This window comes from Corvus hawaiiensis, chromosome 17 (genome assembly GCF_020740725.1).
Source record: "Corvus hawaiiensis isolate bCorHaw1 chromosome 17, bCorHaw1.pri.cur, whole genome shotgun sequence".
Classification (NCBI taxonomy): Eukaryota; Metazoa; Chordata; class Aves; order Passeriformes; family Corvidae; genus Corvus; species Corvus hawaiiensis.
This window is the reverse complement of record NC_063229.1, coordinates 5,981,566-5,996,413: the sequence shown is the minus strand read 5'-3', so window position 1 is coordinate 5,996,413 and position 14,848 is coordinate 5,981,566. Positions and strand designations below refer to the sequence as shown.

Genomic DNA, 14,848 nt, shown 5'->3' with positions numbered 1-14,848 from the left:
ACAGAGTTAAGATAAAACTGCATAAACAAAGCATTTTATTTAGCTCAACATTTGAAATAATGAAACAACCTCTTTTAGCACAAAACTCATTTTCTTTGACATCTTAAAATTTGGCCACCACACTAAAACCTCACTGACATCTCTGTATGGTACTAGCAGTGCCTGCATGGAGGATGCAGCGCTGCAGACAGGATATCCAGTGACACAGGAGTCTCCTGCTCAGAGTGGGACCAGAACAGCACAGACTATTTGCACAGCCCATCAGATAATGCTCCTTGTGATCAGGGATTCCCAGCAGAGCTGATGATGAGAAACCTCTCAGCTTTCTCGCAAGCCCCAGTTCCGCCAGGCACCATCGGCGCAGGAACACCCGGTCCATTGGCACCCAAGCAGAGCCAGTAGGTGCTTCCTGTCCCTCCTTGCTGCTTCCTCCTGGAATTATGAACTCTTTGCTTTCAAAGAGGGCTCAGTTCACCCACACTATCAGTGGAGATTTCGGGTCTCCCTCTCCGCACGCCCTTGTGAATGAAAATCAGCATGAATGGAGCCAGCTTTGTCCGCACTTGCACTGTAGGTATGCACGAACTCCAGGAAGCCAAGACTTAATTTGATCTGAAAACCCCCACAGCCAATGCATTTTAAAGACAGAACCACAAAGCCAATCAATAGGGACCATTCAGATACTTGCTGTCAGCGGCTAAAAGAAAATGGATACTGAGAAAGCCATAACTATGATAAATTTAGGCGCTGCTTCTCTCTGACTAATGTAGGCACTAAAACACTCCATGAATATCCTGCTTTGAAACGTGTCATATTTCTGAGAGGCCAATCAATCTCAGGTTCTCTGTGGACCACATTAAAATACATTTGTCACTGTAAGTTTATGAAATATTGATGGTGTTTTTTAGGGGGGTGTTAGGAGGTGGAGAGGTGGATCAAAAAAAGGGGGAGGGAGAGCTACTATAATGAATTATCTTTAGGCTAGAAGGAAAAGAAGAAACAAATGCAGGTGATTATTGTGGATGAGGGTGAAAAACAGGAAACAGAATTGCTTACTGAAGAAAGACATTTGTTGGATTAATAGGAAAGATCACGTGGGTGAATACTTTACAGAGGCACTTCAGTATTTCAAGCTCAGTTTGAACTAGATTTACTATTTTATTAAACTTTTAACTTTCTAAATTTGGTATCTAGTGAAAATAAAACCAGAGCTCCCTTAATGACAGTCACAGAGGGGAAATTAAAAGTCCATCTGTGTTCCAGAGGGGAGCAAGGTTTCACTGCACCAGGCACCCCATCACATTTATACCTGAAAGAGGGAATGGGCCTGCGTGTGCTAGCAAACCTCACCAAGCAGACGTGCACACACTCCCCATGGAAAAGAAATGGAGTTAAACAGGGATTCACAGAGCAAAACCACCTTTCCTACTGATGCATCCACACACACTCAATACCTGACATTCCTCAGGTTTTTTTACCAAGAAATTTTCCATCTTAAGGAATTTATGGTCGGAGTAACCTAAAGACCAGAAGTGAGCAAGAAGAAACCAGGGACCAAGGTGGAAATGGGAACCATGTCACACAGAGTAATTAATTTCAGATTATAAAGGACGTCTGTTGCAGATCCAAGCTGGGAGTCCAGAGCTTTCCAGACAAGGCCACTGTACCTTTCTGTAACCCAAACTGGTGAGCACCTAATGACATACCCAGCTCTCTACACGAGTAGCTCCAACTGAAGTCAATAAAGCTATTCACAAGTGTAAAGTTAAGCCTGAGCTTAAATACTCTGGTACTGTGATCTATGTTTGTAAGTCAAGTGTGGAACTAATGTTAGTTTGTGTAAATAATTGGAAATCGGGTCATTTTTCACCATTTCTGTCAATGCAAAAAGCAGTTTTTCAGATAAGAACAGCAGCAGCATTTACCAAGGGAACAAAAAGTAAATCCTCATATGCATTTTTAACTCAGATGCTAAACTTTTTGGTAAAGATATTATGCCATATCTGTAGGAAAAACACTCTTAGGCAAAAAATAGCACATTTTGCTTTAGTGATGAATTGCAACAAAAATAAATTGAAGTAGAAGCATAAAATTTTTCATTTTTCACAAATCTGGAAAAATATTAACTTTGTATTAGTTTTGGATAGTGGCCCAAACATCTTCCCTTCAACATTTAGGAAGAACTTCACTCTTCTTACTGATATTATTCAAATGGATACACAGGTCTATCCTCTATTTCCTTTGCCACAGTTTAGGTATTTTGGCTATAACGATTTGGCTGCTTAAAAAACTTTCATAAAAAAGCAGTTTTTCTACCTTCACCCCAGGAATTTCAGCCAAATTGAAGACTTCCACATGCATGGAAGGCAGAGAGAAGGAAGCATTTTGTTTCCCCATCAATTTGAAGCAAGTTTAAACATTTCAGCATGTTCTAGGGAAGCAGAGCAATTTGCTAAAGAGTTTAATATTGAATTACACCTCCTGCACTGCTACAGCACTTCCCAAGAACAGTAGCTCAGGTACCCACATCCCGAGTATTTCCCCCTCCAAAGCTGCAGTCCTTGATTAAAGTCCTATTCCCACCATTAACTGCAGTTCCCTCTCTCCACTATGAACAATACACACAACATAACTAAAATTAATTCTTTTCCCCATCCTGAATCTTATCCCAGAGCTTTGCAGGTTGTTATTTTCCTCCACACACAGACCCTACTCATGGGCTATGGCTGTATTAGGTCAGGTGTTGAGCAAACAGAAATAAAAAAGAGAATGGTTTGAGGCAGATCTTAATTTTAATTTTTCGTACTTGATAGAAATTAAGTTTGGGCACAAAAGAAACAAAACAGATCCTGAAAGTCCTTTAGTATTTCTGCTTATTTATTTGGAATTTTTAGTCTTTCTGAGCAAGATATTCATACAGACCACTAAAGATGCAAGATAAGCCATACAATTAGCCTAGCAAGGAAAAAAGAATATGGAAGAAAACTAGGAAAATCTCAACAAATTAGTGACCATTTAAATATTGAATATTCTTCCTTTGTTCAGGAAGCATCTGACCAACGGAAACTCTCCTGTTCAAAACTGGTGTCATCTTGAATGACAAAAAGGGAAGAAAAAGTCATTTATAAAACAATTAGAAATAAGGTTTCAGCCTTGGGGGTCTTCCTCAGGGCATAGTGAAACTGGGACACAGCAAAATTAAACAACATCCTGTTCTTCTTTAGCCTAAGGAAGGCCCCATGGCCAAAATGCCTTCTCTAATCTAATTCTGTGCTTCTGACAAACAGGTTGACCCTTCCCCTGCTAATTACTGCTCTGTAACTTGCCACTCTGCACCAAGTTTGTCCCTTCATTCTTAGAGGTCACACACAACCTAAAGCATTTATCCAAGCCATCTTCAAATCCCACACCTTCGTTTATGTCTGGAACAATCAGCTTTGAAATGTTCGCTTTGGGAGAAGAGGGAAGCAATATAACTAATTCTCCACTGCCTTTCACTGCTGCCACATCAACTCTCCTGGGCAGAAGGATGAAATGCTACTGGTAGGAGTTTGCATAACTGGATAAGACCAGCTAAGGGGCAAAGCAATGGAGAATAGGACCCAGCAATTTGAGGATGTCATCTGTAAAAAGGAAGAATGGATTCTGTCACACAAGTTTATTGCAGCCCGGAAATGTCTACAGCAACTGTGGGCATATAATGTGATGTGCAGGCTTTTATGAATGAGACCCTTGTGGCTTCTTGTCAGAACTGAATCTGAAGTGATGACGGGACATTTGTAAGAAGTCTTCCCTGGGATGCTGAAGGACTTCCATACGGGATCATCTTGAAGATTGGGCTCTTGAGGCCTTCAGTCAAGAGGAGTCCTTCCAAAACTTGTTGAAGGTTTTTGGTAGGGAGCAACAGAGAGGCACCCTCAGAAGAGTCCTTCCAAAAATTGTTGAAGGTTTTTGGTAGGGAACAACAGAGAGAGACACCCTCAGAAATACTGAGGGACCTGAAGTCCAGAGTTTGAAGTCTTTGTGTGTCACAGAATCACAGGAACGAGGCCTGCAGGGTAGGTGACAGGACACTCTGCAAGGCAGAGGCTGGGGAGAAACCAGCAAACTCCCACCTTCCTACTGCTGCTACCGACAGTATCACTGTCAGAAACACACTAATAATTTCTCTGCTGCCTAATTAGTTTGACTCCCCCAGTACATGAACAACTGGTGTCATTTCTCTCCACTTGCAAGTTCACAAAAAATTTTAAGAAATTGAGGAGGCTACAGAGGGCCCCTTCTCCCAGGCATTGCTGAGAATGGGTGTGCAAGGGGTGCTTTACATCTGCTCAGCTCCAGTTTACACAGACAGACAGAGATACTTTAATACAGCAAACTCCTGTAAGATCTCAGCTGTGGTTACACCACCACCTTCTCCTGGTCCCTACACCCAGCCTTGGGAAGCAGCTACTGTGGCTTGAGAGGCCCCAGTGCTGCTGGCCTGGTATTCACACACAGCCTGGGAAGCAGCTGATGAGTAAATTACTAATGCCTAGCTTGGACAAAGGTATACACTTGCACATTTTGGAGTTTGTAAACAATGATTAAGAAGGCAGTCCATTACAAGTTCCAGTATTGCAATTCTTGATGGTGCATCCTGCTTCACAATCTGGTAAGAATCTGTACCCTGTCTATAGAAGAATTCTGCTGCCAACACAGGACACAAAAAGAGCCTGTATTCCAATTTACCAGAAATATGATCACAGGTAGAAACACTGCCAAACGAAAAATCATAAAAGCATGAAAAAGTATGAAAAGCATTCTCTTAGCCTCTAGTCTGAGTGTTGGAGCAGAGCACCTTCTCCAGAACAGGGAATTTATCCTGCAGAGGCTTCAGCATGAGCTGCTTCAACTCAAGATGAGGCAGCTCCAGCATACCTGCTCCCAGGAATTGTCATTCATCTCTCCCTGGCATCTTCAAAATATATTTGAGGATTTTTTGTTCAGCTCTCTGAACCCTTGTGCTACTCTTTGACTCCTCACCATTTGACATCAAGCTCACTGTCAGCTTGACAGCATCCCTGTTTCCAAGTATGTCTAGATCTGAATTTGCTGGAAGCTGTACAGCATCCCATTTCCCTGAAAACGGGTTTACTAAAAAAAAGGCAAAGGATGAGCCTGTACGAAAAGCTCAGTTTTAAAAAACATCACAAGCAAAGTTTTTGTCCCTGTTTCCACTGATGAAATCTGCTCAGATATATTCCCTGCCTATAAAATGAATCTAACATTTGCCACTATCACAGGGAGGTCTGATGGCAGGCTCATTAGTGCTCCTGGAGCAATTAGAGTTTGGGGGAGAGACCACAATGAGAAAACAAAGACTCTTTCAAGTGGGTACATTTCTGCTGTGCCTCAGTTTGAGCAGAGCAACACCCACAGGGGAGTCAGACTTGAGCTGTGGGAGGGAAAAGGCAATGAGAGAATGTGCCTAAAAGAAAAAAAAATCCCAAAACAAAACAAAAAACCAAAATAACAAAAAAAAACCCAAACAACCACACACAAAAACCAGAAAGAGCTAAAAAGCAAGTTAGTGCTCTGCTGTTAATGGCAACAAAAATCCCTCCACCTTTACAATAATATGTGCCTTAAATATTAGCCCTGGGATTGTCACTTTGGGGTTGTCCTTGTCTTACTTTCCAAAACGTTCATAGAATTAACACGGTCTTTCACCCTCGCTCTGAGAGAAACACTGGGCCTTGAGGCAGAAGCATTTTGTGCAAGGCGCTGCGAGGCAGGCGTCAGTCAGTTCGATTCAAATCCACCCTTTGGGGGCATTTGGCGCAGCTGTCCCCAGCATCCCTCACCACTGGCAGTGGTCTTCTCACCTGGCCTCAGGAGAGCCTGCTCGTACCAGGGCATCTCCATCGCCACGCGCCTGATTTGGTTTTAAATACAAGGCACACTCCCTTTAATTGAAATTTTGTGCGTGAAAAGTTTATTAAGTCAGACAGCGAGAGCACAGAGCAGCGGTGGCAGGAATTGCCCTCGGGCTGATCCTGCCCAGGCTGCCATTAGGTGCTGTTACACTTAATTGCTGCTGAAGACAACTCAGTGCTTGATCACACGTTAAACCTTCCTTCTGACACAGGTTCTTTGTTAGAGGCAGATGCTTCAAATAAACTTGCACAGGCAGGAGCATCTTAAAACCAGGAGCTTTACAAGCAGAGGAAATTTCCAATGCAACTCATAGGACTGAAAGATTAAGGCCAGGAGAATTCAAGCAACTCTATTTTGTAAGTTTTTTCACCAACTCAGACTTATAAATGACCAGGAGCATGAAATTCAATAATGAAAATATCCTTAAAAACTGTAAATTGTTCAGGGACTTCTGGAGGATGCGGAAAAAGCTGTAATTACATAAACAATAATCTAAAAGAATGATATCATGGACAAAAGAAATATTCCTGTTTAAAAGATGAAAAAATATTCAAAGAAGTTGTAAAAACTGAGAACAGGAGGCTCATGGAATAAACAGAATAACAACAGACAATAACTAAGCAAAATATTGTAAACCCCCTATATGCAGGCATTAAATCATCACTAAATACAAACATCAAAACTGCACGTGGAGACACTGAAAAAGCAAGAGTGTTTCACAGATACTTCTTGGAACAAAAGACATTGAAGTGTATAAACATCCTCTAAATGGCACAGCTAGATCAGAGAGCATAACAGAGGCTTGTGGCTCTCCTTGGTTTGATCAGATGACTTATCATCAAGCAACTAAGTCGTCTGCAATATCTTCGGCTGTCTGCCAAAGGAAAAAAAAATTTAAAAATAAAATTAAATCAACAGGTCAAGATAACAGAGACGAAAGAGTTTTAAAAGAACCAGTGCACTGTTAACTTTTTAAGACATCATGGCAAACAACCTCGTAAATGCCAAATGTTGCAGGATTGCCAACATAATTTCCATTTGAAAAGAGTTAGGGATGACTCCAGAGAAACGTGGACCAGGCTAGTCTAGCCTTAATAACTGACAAAATAATAAAAGATTTATTCATGAACTATCAATAAAGAATTGCAGACTAGGACTACAGTTATGATGTTTCATGGAAAATTGGTTTAAACAAACCACACTTATCTTTTTTTGGCTGGATTACAAGACTGATTGATAGAAGCAGCTGTGATAATAAAGTGGACTCGGACTTCTCCAAGACTTCTGACTCAGCTGTACCTACATTCTTCCTTAAAGCCCCATATTCTAGTCACCAAAGCGATTAAATAAGTGGTTTGGAGACTGACTTCAAACTGTAGCTGTTAAAGGAGAGCTACCAGGGAGTACAGCAAGAGCCAGTCTCAATCCAACCCTGTTCAGAATCCTGTAGAAGTTCAAGGTAGCCATGAAACCCATGGTCAACAAAGTTAACAAAGACCGGAGCAAAGGAAAGTTCTGCGTCTTTGTAAGCTGGTATCAGTAGTGACCAGACAGTTATTAGAACAAAGTAGGAGTTGTTTAGGGCAAAACACTTCTGAAGAATATTATTTGTCATGCAGCCACACCTCCCACGTGGCTGTTCAGCCTGCACCCAGATATTCCTGCAATTAAATCTTCTGCCTCGCAGGTTTGGGCTGTGAGTGTCCAGCCAAGCTAGAACCATTGGCACTTTCCAGCAACACTCCCAGTGAACAAGGGCAAAATGAGTTCACACCTGACAGAAGAATCCCAGCAGACCTTCTTAAGCTATGAAAAGTCCTGATTAATGCATTCACTGCTTGCTTATTGAATGTGTGCTCATACAATCCTGTGTCCCCTCCCAGAGTCTGTGAACAGTATTGTTAATTAGCAAGATGGAAGTAATGCAAAATAAGATCTACTGACAGTTCCTGAAATGTTAATATTTAGTTCAAACCCACATCTCAAGCTAAATGAAATGTCAGCGAGGTTGAAAGCAGCACGTTCAGTAATAGATGTAAAGCTGGATGTAAACAAGCAACTTATGACTGAAACATGGGTAATTAGATTCTGCTTCACGTTCTCATTTTAGCTTTTTGCACAACACTTTTCCTGTGCAACCAAAGCAGGCCGAGTGTCCCAAGTCTCCACAGGAGGCAGGTTCCAGTCTGGTTTTATGTCCTGCCAGGCCCTTCATTTAAACATTCTCTGATCCAGTGCAGACAGGAATTAAATACAGCTGCTCTTCTGGTGAGTCTTAGACTCATAAATGAATGTTTAAGTGGTCTAATGGAGGACCATATTTAAGACATACCAGGTTAGGTGTCCCCATGGCTTTGTGCAGCAGCATGCAGACACCAGTCCCTGGCAACAAGACAGCCAGCTCAGACAGGAGTGTGCTGACTCTGCTTCTATACTGCTCCTCCTCCTCAAAAATGGTCTGACACACTATTGTCAACTGGAATCTAGATGTAAAATACCAACTTTTTATTCCAATGCACCAGCAATCTACTTTCCTCAGCCTATTAAAAAATCCAACTTAGACATTATTCCACTGGAGATTTTTGTGATCACTCCAGAGTGTAACCTACTATTTCCAGATTTCTCCCTTCAATATTTCCCTCTAGAAAGCAAGAGCAATTGCTTTCTTTTTACACAAATCTCATTGCTATTGTTGCTACAACACTTGAAGGACATAAAATTGCCCAGCATCAGTGCTGTTGTAGTGACTGAACTTCCCTGGATTTTATTGCAAGTCAGAAGCACTATTGCTCTGCCAACATCTCTGCTATATTCAGTCACAAAATTTCACATCATCGCTGTAAACAGGTTTTGGGCTTGCATTCCCACAGGTGAACAAATCAGTGGTGTGAAAAATGGCAGGGGCTGCAGGGCTCTCACTGGGAGCTGCCCCTATCCCAGTAACACCAAGGGGGTTCTCTCTCCTTGCCTGGTTTGTACCACAGGCCTTGGACCAGCCACCCAGCCAGCTTCCTCCTCCTCAAAGTCAAGTCCTTCCAGGCATCAGCCTCACCTTTAGAGGCTGTTAAAGCTGGAAGTAGCTTTGAGGGGCACTGGAAGGAAGCCACAGGATGGCGCACAGCTGGGACCAGCTGACGTGCTGTGCTCAAGACCCACATCTGGGTGGGAATGCTCTGCTTTGGGAAGAGCTTCCAGGGTCAGGCTGAGCTGCCAGAGGCTGTGGGAAGTTCTCAATAGAAGTGCCTTGCAGGTACAGGTCTGAAGGTGATATCTATCAAAAAAAGCCCATTCTAAGACTTCAGATCTGCATGTGCTGATGTACTTCAGATGTGTGCTGATAACTAAGAAGCAGGTAAGTTCATCTGTCTGCTGGAAAGTGATTATTATTATATATTGTGGAAAGTGATTATTAGAAATAGATAAAATCTGCTGAGGAGGGCCCTCGCTGACAGCGTCCTGCCTGTCCTCCTAATACCTATGTGCTGGCAGCTTTTATAGCTGATCCTGAAGTCTGCACAGATAAGGCAACACCTGTGGGAACACACTGCCCCATCCTTTATGAGCAACCCATTTAATTTACTAACACATGGCAAAGAGCTCCACCAGCAATTTCACTAAAGTTTCTTGGATTATGGGAAGGATTATCTAGTTGGGTTTTGTGGGGTCTTTTCATCAGTGCAAAGGTAAAACTGCAAAAGTCAGTCTGCAGTCCCACAGCTCCTCTTGCAAAGATTTACATGAGACCACCTTAGCCAAACATAGCCCACTTTGCAAAACATGCTCACCTTTGACTGATGCAGCGTGGGGTTTCCTTGTGCCTACACTCCTATAAAGGAGAGGGCAGGTAGGTCAGAAAACTTCAAGGAGAAGGAACTGCTGAAACCATCACTAAGGTCCCCATAAATATTCCCCATGGACCTCATTACACATTTGAGCAAACATTACCTTCACTCACACAGCTAAATTTCCTGTTTGCTTGGCTGATCAATTCCTCATCAAACTTTAATGTGGGGTTCAGGCCGTCTGTGGCGTTTTAATTAGCCCTAAGATTGCACAGCGTTGGAGGCAAAGCTAAGAACCATGGAAGTCGCCTCTGCCTAAACAGAAAGGTGGAAGGGGGTTGGGGAAGAGCTGCAAATGAAGAGGCCAAGAACTAATTAGCTCTTGTTACTAGGTTAAGCCTGCTCTCTAGTGGTCACATCACACAGCAAATACAGCACGGAAAAAGCCTGTGGAAAACAGAATCTTAAACCGTGGCTGGATTCCTCTCCATTAAGTATGAGGGGGGGGAAAATGCGCTGTATATCCTGTTTACCCCTGCTGCTGAAACTTCCAGCATTTCTTTCCCTATAAACAGTCCTATTTTCTTCCCCCCAACTCCAGAAGTGTGGATATTTTTATTGGTGCTTTGTTTTGGCAGGAGAGAAGAGTGCAATGAACTGCAGCTATCTAGCCAAACACACCGTGCTCCGATCCCACACACAGCTTTGAACAACGAAGAATATGCAGTCTGTACACCTCCTGTCCAGAACCAGCAATCACAGATGGACACCAGTGGTCCGTGGCATTGGCCAGGAGTATTTTGACCTGCAGTTGGCTGCTGCAAGCCTAAACTTCTCTGCATTTTGCTGCCGTTGCATGTAAAGCGTCTCATTTAGCTGAGTTTAACCGGCATCCTCTGGCAGTGAAGGCAGTCACATCATTTTAACATCCAATACAAGCAAGATAAAGAAACCAAGTATCCAGCACGACTTCTCCCACCCTTAATGTAAACAGGTTATAACAAATCAACACTAAAATGTAAGTCTTGTATCAGTGGCCTTCTGATCAAGCAGCACTGCTGCGTTTCACAACCTCCCGAGAAGAGCCTGTACCTGTGTCCCGAAAAGTACCTGCACATTGCACCAGGGCTAGGCAAGAGCAGAGCAGTTTTCCACAGAGAACAACTAGAGATTTTTATCAGCAGATGCTGCTGCATGGCAGTACCCTGCTTCATCCCAAACCCAGGCTCAGGGGTACTGCCAGTCTCAAGTCTGGGTAGCTTGATATGAACTGAATTATACAGCCAAACTTCTCCAAAATCCACCCAATTTTCATCCAGGCTGGAAAAGTGTAACTTATGTAAGAATCTGTGCAGACTTTTTGAAAAGGCAAAAAAACCAAAAAAAAAAAAAAAAAAAAAAAAAAGGCGAGAGAAAAGGGCTGAAAAGAACTGGAAATGAAACAAATTTCTTATTTCCTTGCAGCTTGGGAATAGTTATTTTCAGTATTAGTCTGCACACTGCAACAGCAATGGATGTATTGAAAACAGCTGCTCATTTCAGACAAACAGTAAACTATACCAGTTGTGATCTGCTTGAAATGATAAGTTCTTTGAGACCTTATGAATAATATCAGCATCTGCAAATGCACCTTATTCACCACAGAGACACTGTAGCATGTGCTGGTGCTGCAAGAAGTAACCAGTCCCTATCGTTTACAGAACAGATACCAAGCTAACCCAGCAAGTGCACAAGGCTCAAAGTATGGATTTTAGTTGCATATATCCATTAATAAACTCCAAGATGTTCAGCTGCAGTCTGACAGGCAGAAGATTTGCACTTTTACATGGAAAAGAGCAGAATACTTAACCTGAGTCTAACCTCCCTGCTTAAAACCTAGATGCACTTAATTTAGCAAGTACAAATTAATTAGTATTATTAAAATAGCACTTAGCACCAGGAACAGGCAGACTGCTAGTATTTAAAAAATACATTAGCTGGTCATCATAATCTCCATGTCTAACAAGGCTTGGACCAGGTAAGGTTCTTTTTGCCTACACCAGGAACTACATGTTAAAAGTCTACATGAAAACCACTTCTTTTTCCAGGTAGTGCTGGAGTCTAAACACCAGAAGATCTTGAACCTATACTTTAGTACAAAACCTCCTCAGTTTGGAAGAAAAGCAGCACAGGGCAAATCAGAAAGGACAAATTTCACTTTATATATAGTTAGAAAGAGACTGAGAAGAAACATTCTTAACCAGAATTAATTTACGAGACAAATAAGTATTTTTATGAGCAAAGGCATCAGGGAAGAGTTTTCTGATCCATTTCTAATTCTCTGTAATGTTTCCAAAACCTTTACTGTTACAGATTATGTCAAGCAGCAGCACCTTTGCTTTGCTTCTCTTCCAGATTTCACAGATAATTTTCATCTGTATTTGTTTGGATTTTCCTTGAAAAATAAAAAGTAACTATCCCCAGGTTTTAGTAATTTTGTTTAAAAATTAAAGAACCCACACGTAAGTCAATACAAGTGTATTAGCTGCCACAGTAAGGTGAATTCCAGCAAGTCCACCAAAAAACTTTTATCCACATGTCAGGGAGCCTCATCTCCAAGCATTCTACAAGCCAGCCCTTATCTCAGAAACTTTCCAAACCTGCATGTTTCAGGCAAAGGCATTCCTCCCCCACAGCCCTCAGAGAGCAGGATCTGGCCTTCTATTTGCTGCTTTGTTTCCACCCCAAATGCCACCACAGCTGCTGTACATCAGCACCCATTAAAGACAATAATGTTCAAATACAGACTCCCATCAGCACCAGACAGGCAGGTTGGGGGGGTTTTAGTAGGTGGATAAGAAGAAACACCCTGTTTCTTGCAAATAATCCTATGGGATGCTGATGGCTTTAGTCCTGTGCTGTTTGCCAGCTATGGGATCAGAAGTGATGAGCCACAGATGTCAGAATTCTTAATAGTGATAAATGCACTACAGCCAGCTCTATCTGCCACTCTGCTCCACCACTGCAAACACTTATCACTGAGCCACACCACTTCCTCCAGCTCAGAGCTCGAGTGCTGACAGAAAACCAAGGTTTCTCTTGGCCCCACAAAGCCAGACCCACCAGCAGGCTAAAAGAAGTGTCATTAACTGCAGGCAGCTTTCATTTCAAAAGGGTTCCCACTATCAAGAGTTCTCCCCAAATCAATGTTATCAATCCCACTTGTAATTTTACAAACTTCAAAGGGTTAAGACAGCAAGCACATTTATTGACTGATGCTTCTTGGTGGGTTCAGTAAAGCATGACTGATTAGAGCCCAGTTCTAAAGAGCCCAGCTTTGTGAGGCTGGAATAAATGGGAGTCTGTCAATAACTCAGATCCAGGCATATTGACATAGTTTACAGCCTCAATAGGCAATTAACACTTTACAGTGGATATTACCCAGTGGCCTCCCCATGTTTTACTGCACATTTTCTGCCATCAGCTGCAATATTGAAGGTTTGGAATAAAAATTATATTGGACAGACAACACCTTTGTTCAGCTGCACAAAAATTTTTTTTAACATCTGGGAGAGATCACAGTTTCATTCCTCTTTATTCATTCTCTCACACCCCTTGTTTCACTTTCTCTGTCATTTACAGCTCCTAGCCTGCATTGGTCAACTTAAGAAACTCTCTTAACTAAGTAATTAAATCTGTTACATGCCAAAACTCTCTAGGGAAACCCCAAAAGAGTGACAACCCCAGCCTTTTCTCCAGCCATGGGAGACGCTGAGCAAGTTCATGAACAAATGTCTCTTTGGCAGACAAACTATACTGACAAACAAGTGAAAATCATCCAGGAGCATTTAAAGAATAGCTAAAAAAAATTTCACAATCATCTCTTGTAGCCAGGTCCAAGACTGTATCCCACTTTGATCAAGACAAAACTGCAATACAGCTCCTACCAGCTACACATGCACAGAAAAAGAAAACAAATCCACAGGGATGTGTATTCTTACTTGGCTTCCCCTCTATTTAGCCCTGGTAAAACACACTTGCTCAGCATTTTGACACCACTATCATCACTCCTTTAGTTCTGTTCTCTTGCTCCAGCAGCACCATAGCCCTGGTCAGGCTGGCAGAGAGCTCTAAGGGCACCGGGGCCACCTGCTGACCCAGCACTGCCAAGGCCACCGCTAACCCCTGTCCCTAAGCACCACATCCACACCCAGCTTTTGAATCCCCTCAAAAATGGTGACTCCACCACTGCCCTAGGCAGCCTGTGTCAGAGACTGACCACCCTTTCAGTGAGGAGATTTCTCCTAATATCCAATCTAAACCACTGCTGGTGCAACTTGAGGCTGTTACCTGGGGTAAGCACCTGACCCTCCCCAGCTGCACCCTCCCATCAGGGAGTTGCAGAAAGCAAGAAGCTCCCCCCAACTCTCCTTTTCTCCAGGCTGAGCCCCCCCAGCTGGCCCCCCACCAGACTTGTGCTCCAGACCCTCCCCCAGCTCCACTGTCCACCTCTGGACATGCTCCAGCATCTCAACATCTTTCTTGTCAGTCCAAAACCAAACTCAGCATTGGAGGAGTGGCCTCACCAGTGCCCAGCACAGGGGGACAGCCACTGCCCTGCCACACTATCGCTGATACAAAGACTCGAAACACAACCAGGAATCCCAGCCCAAACTGGCACCAAGACTCACCCCAGGGGGCTCACCCCCGGGCTGAGCAGAACAGCACAACCCAAGAAGTTAAAACATCTTTAATGCCCAGCCCCACAGAACTCCTTGTAAGCCACAAAGCTGCTGCTTACCTCAGACCAAAACTTTTGAGAAGAAACCTCAACAGTCCACTACAACCACCTCACAGCCAGGTGAGGGTCTGGGGAAGCAAACGGGCACTTTGCAAACTGGCTTCAACTGCTGCTTGTTCTCTCCTTCTGCAGGGACAGGGCAGAGCAGCCCCTCAGGAGCAGGATGCACACCTGACCCAAATGAGGTGATCAGCAGGAGCGTGGGTGCCTGTGAGTGGCTTGGAACAGCAACAGCTGCATCTTGTTTGGCTGCTTGGCCACAGCATTGGGAGGGGGGTGTGATGCTGCCCAGCCTGAGCTCTTTGTTTTAACCACGAACCCAGAAGCCTGTCCTGGCTGCCCTGTGCTGTCAGAGCATGACCTGCCT

The 14,848-nt window shown here is 43.2% G+C and overlaps 1 long non-coding RNA gene across 1 annotated transcript in view; it reads left to right on the top strand.

The window, feature by feature from the left end:
* The window catches only part of LOC125334538, a 54,152-nt gene extending 42,018 nt beyond the window's left edge, over positions 1–12,134 (top strand). Inside the window, exon 3 of the long non-coding RNA XR_007207164.1 lies at positions 10,340–12,134. This is a non-coding gene — a long non-coding RNA (uncharacterized LOC125334538). The remainder of the gene's footprint in view (positions 1–10,339) is intronic.
* Positions 12,135–14,848: the final 2,714 nt, after the last annotated feature.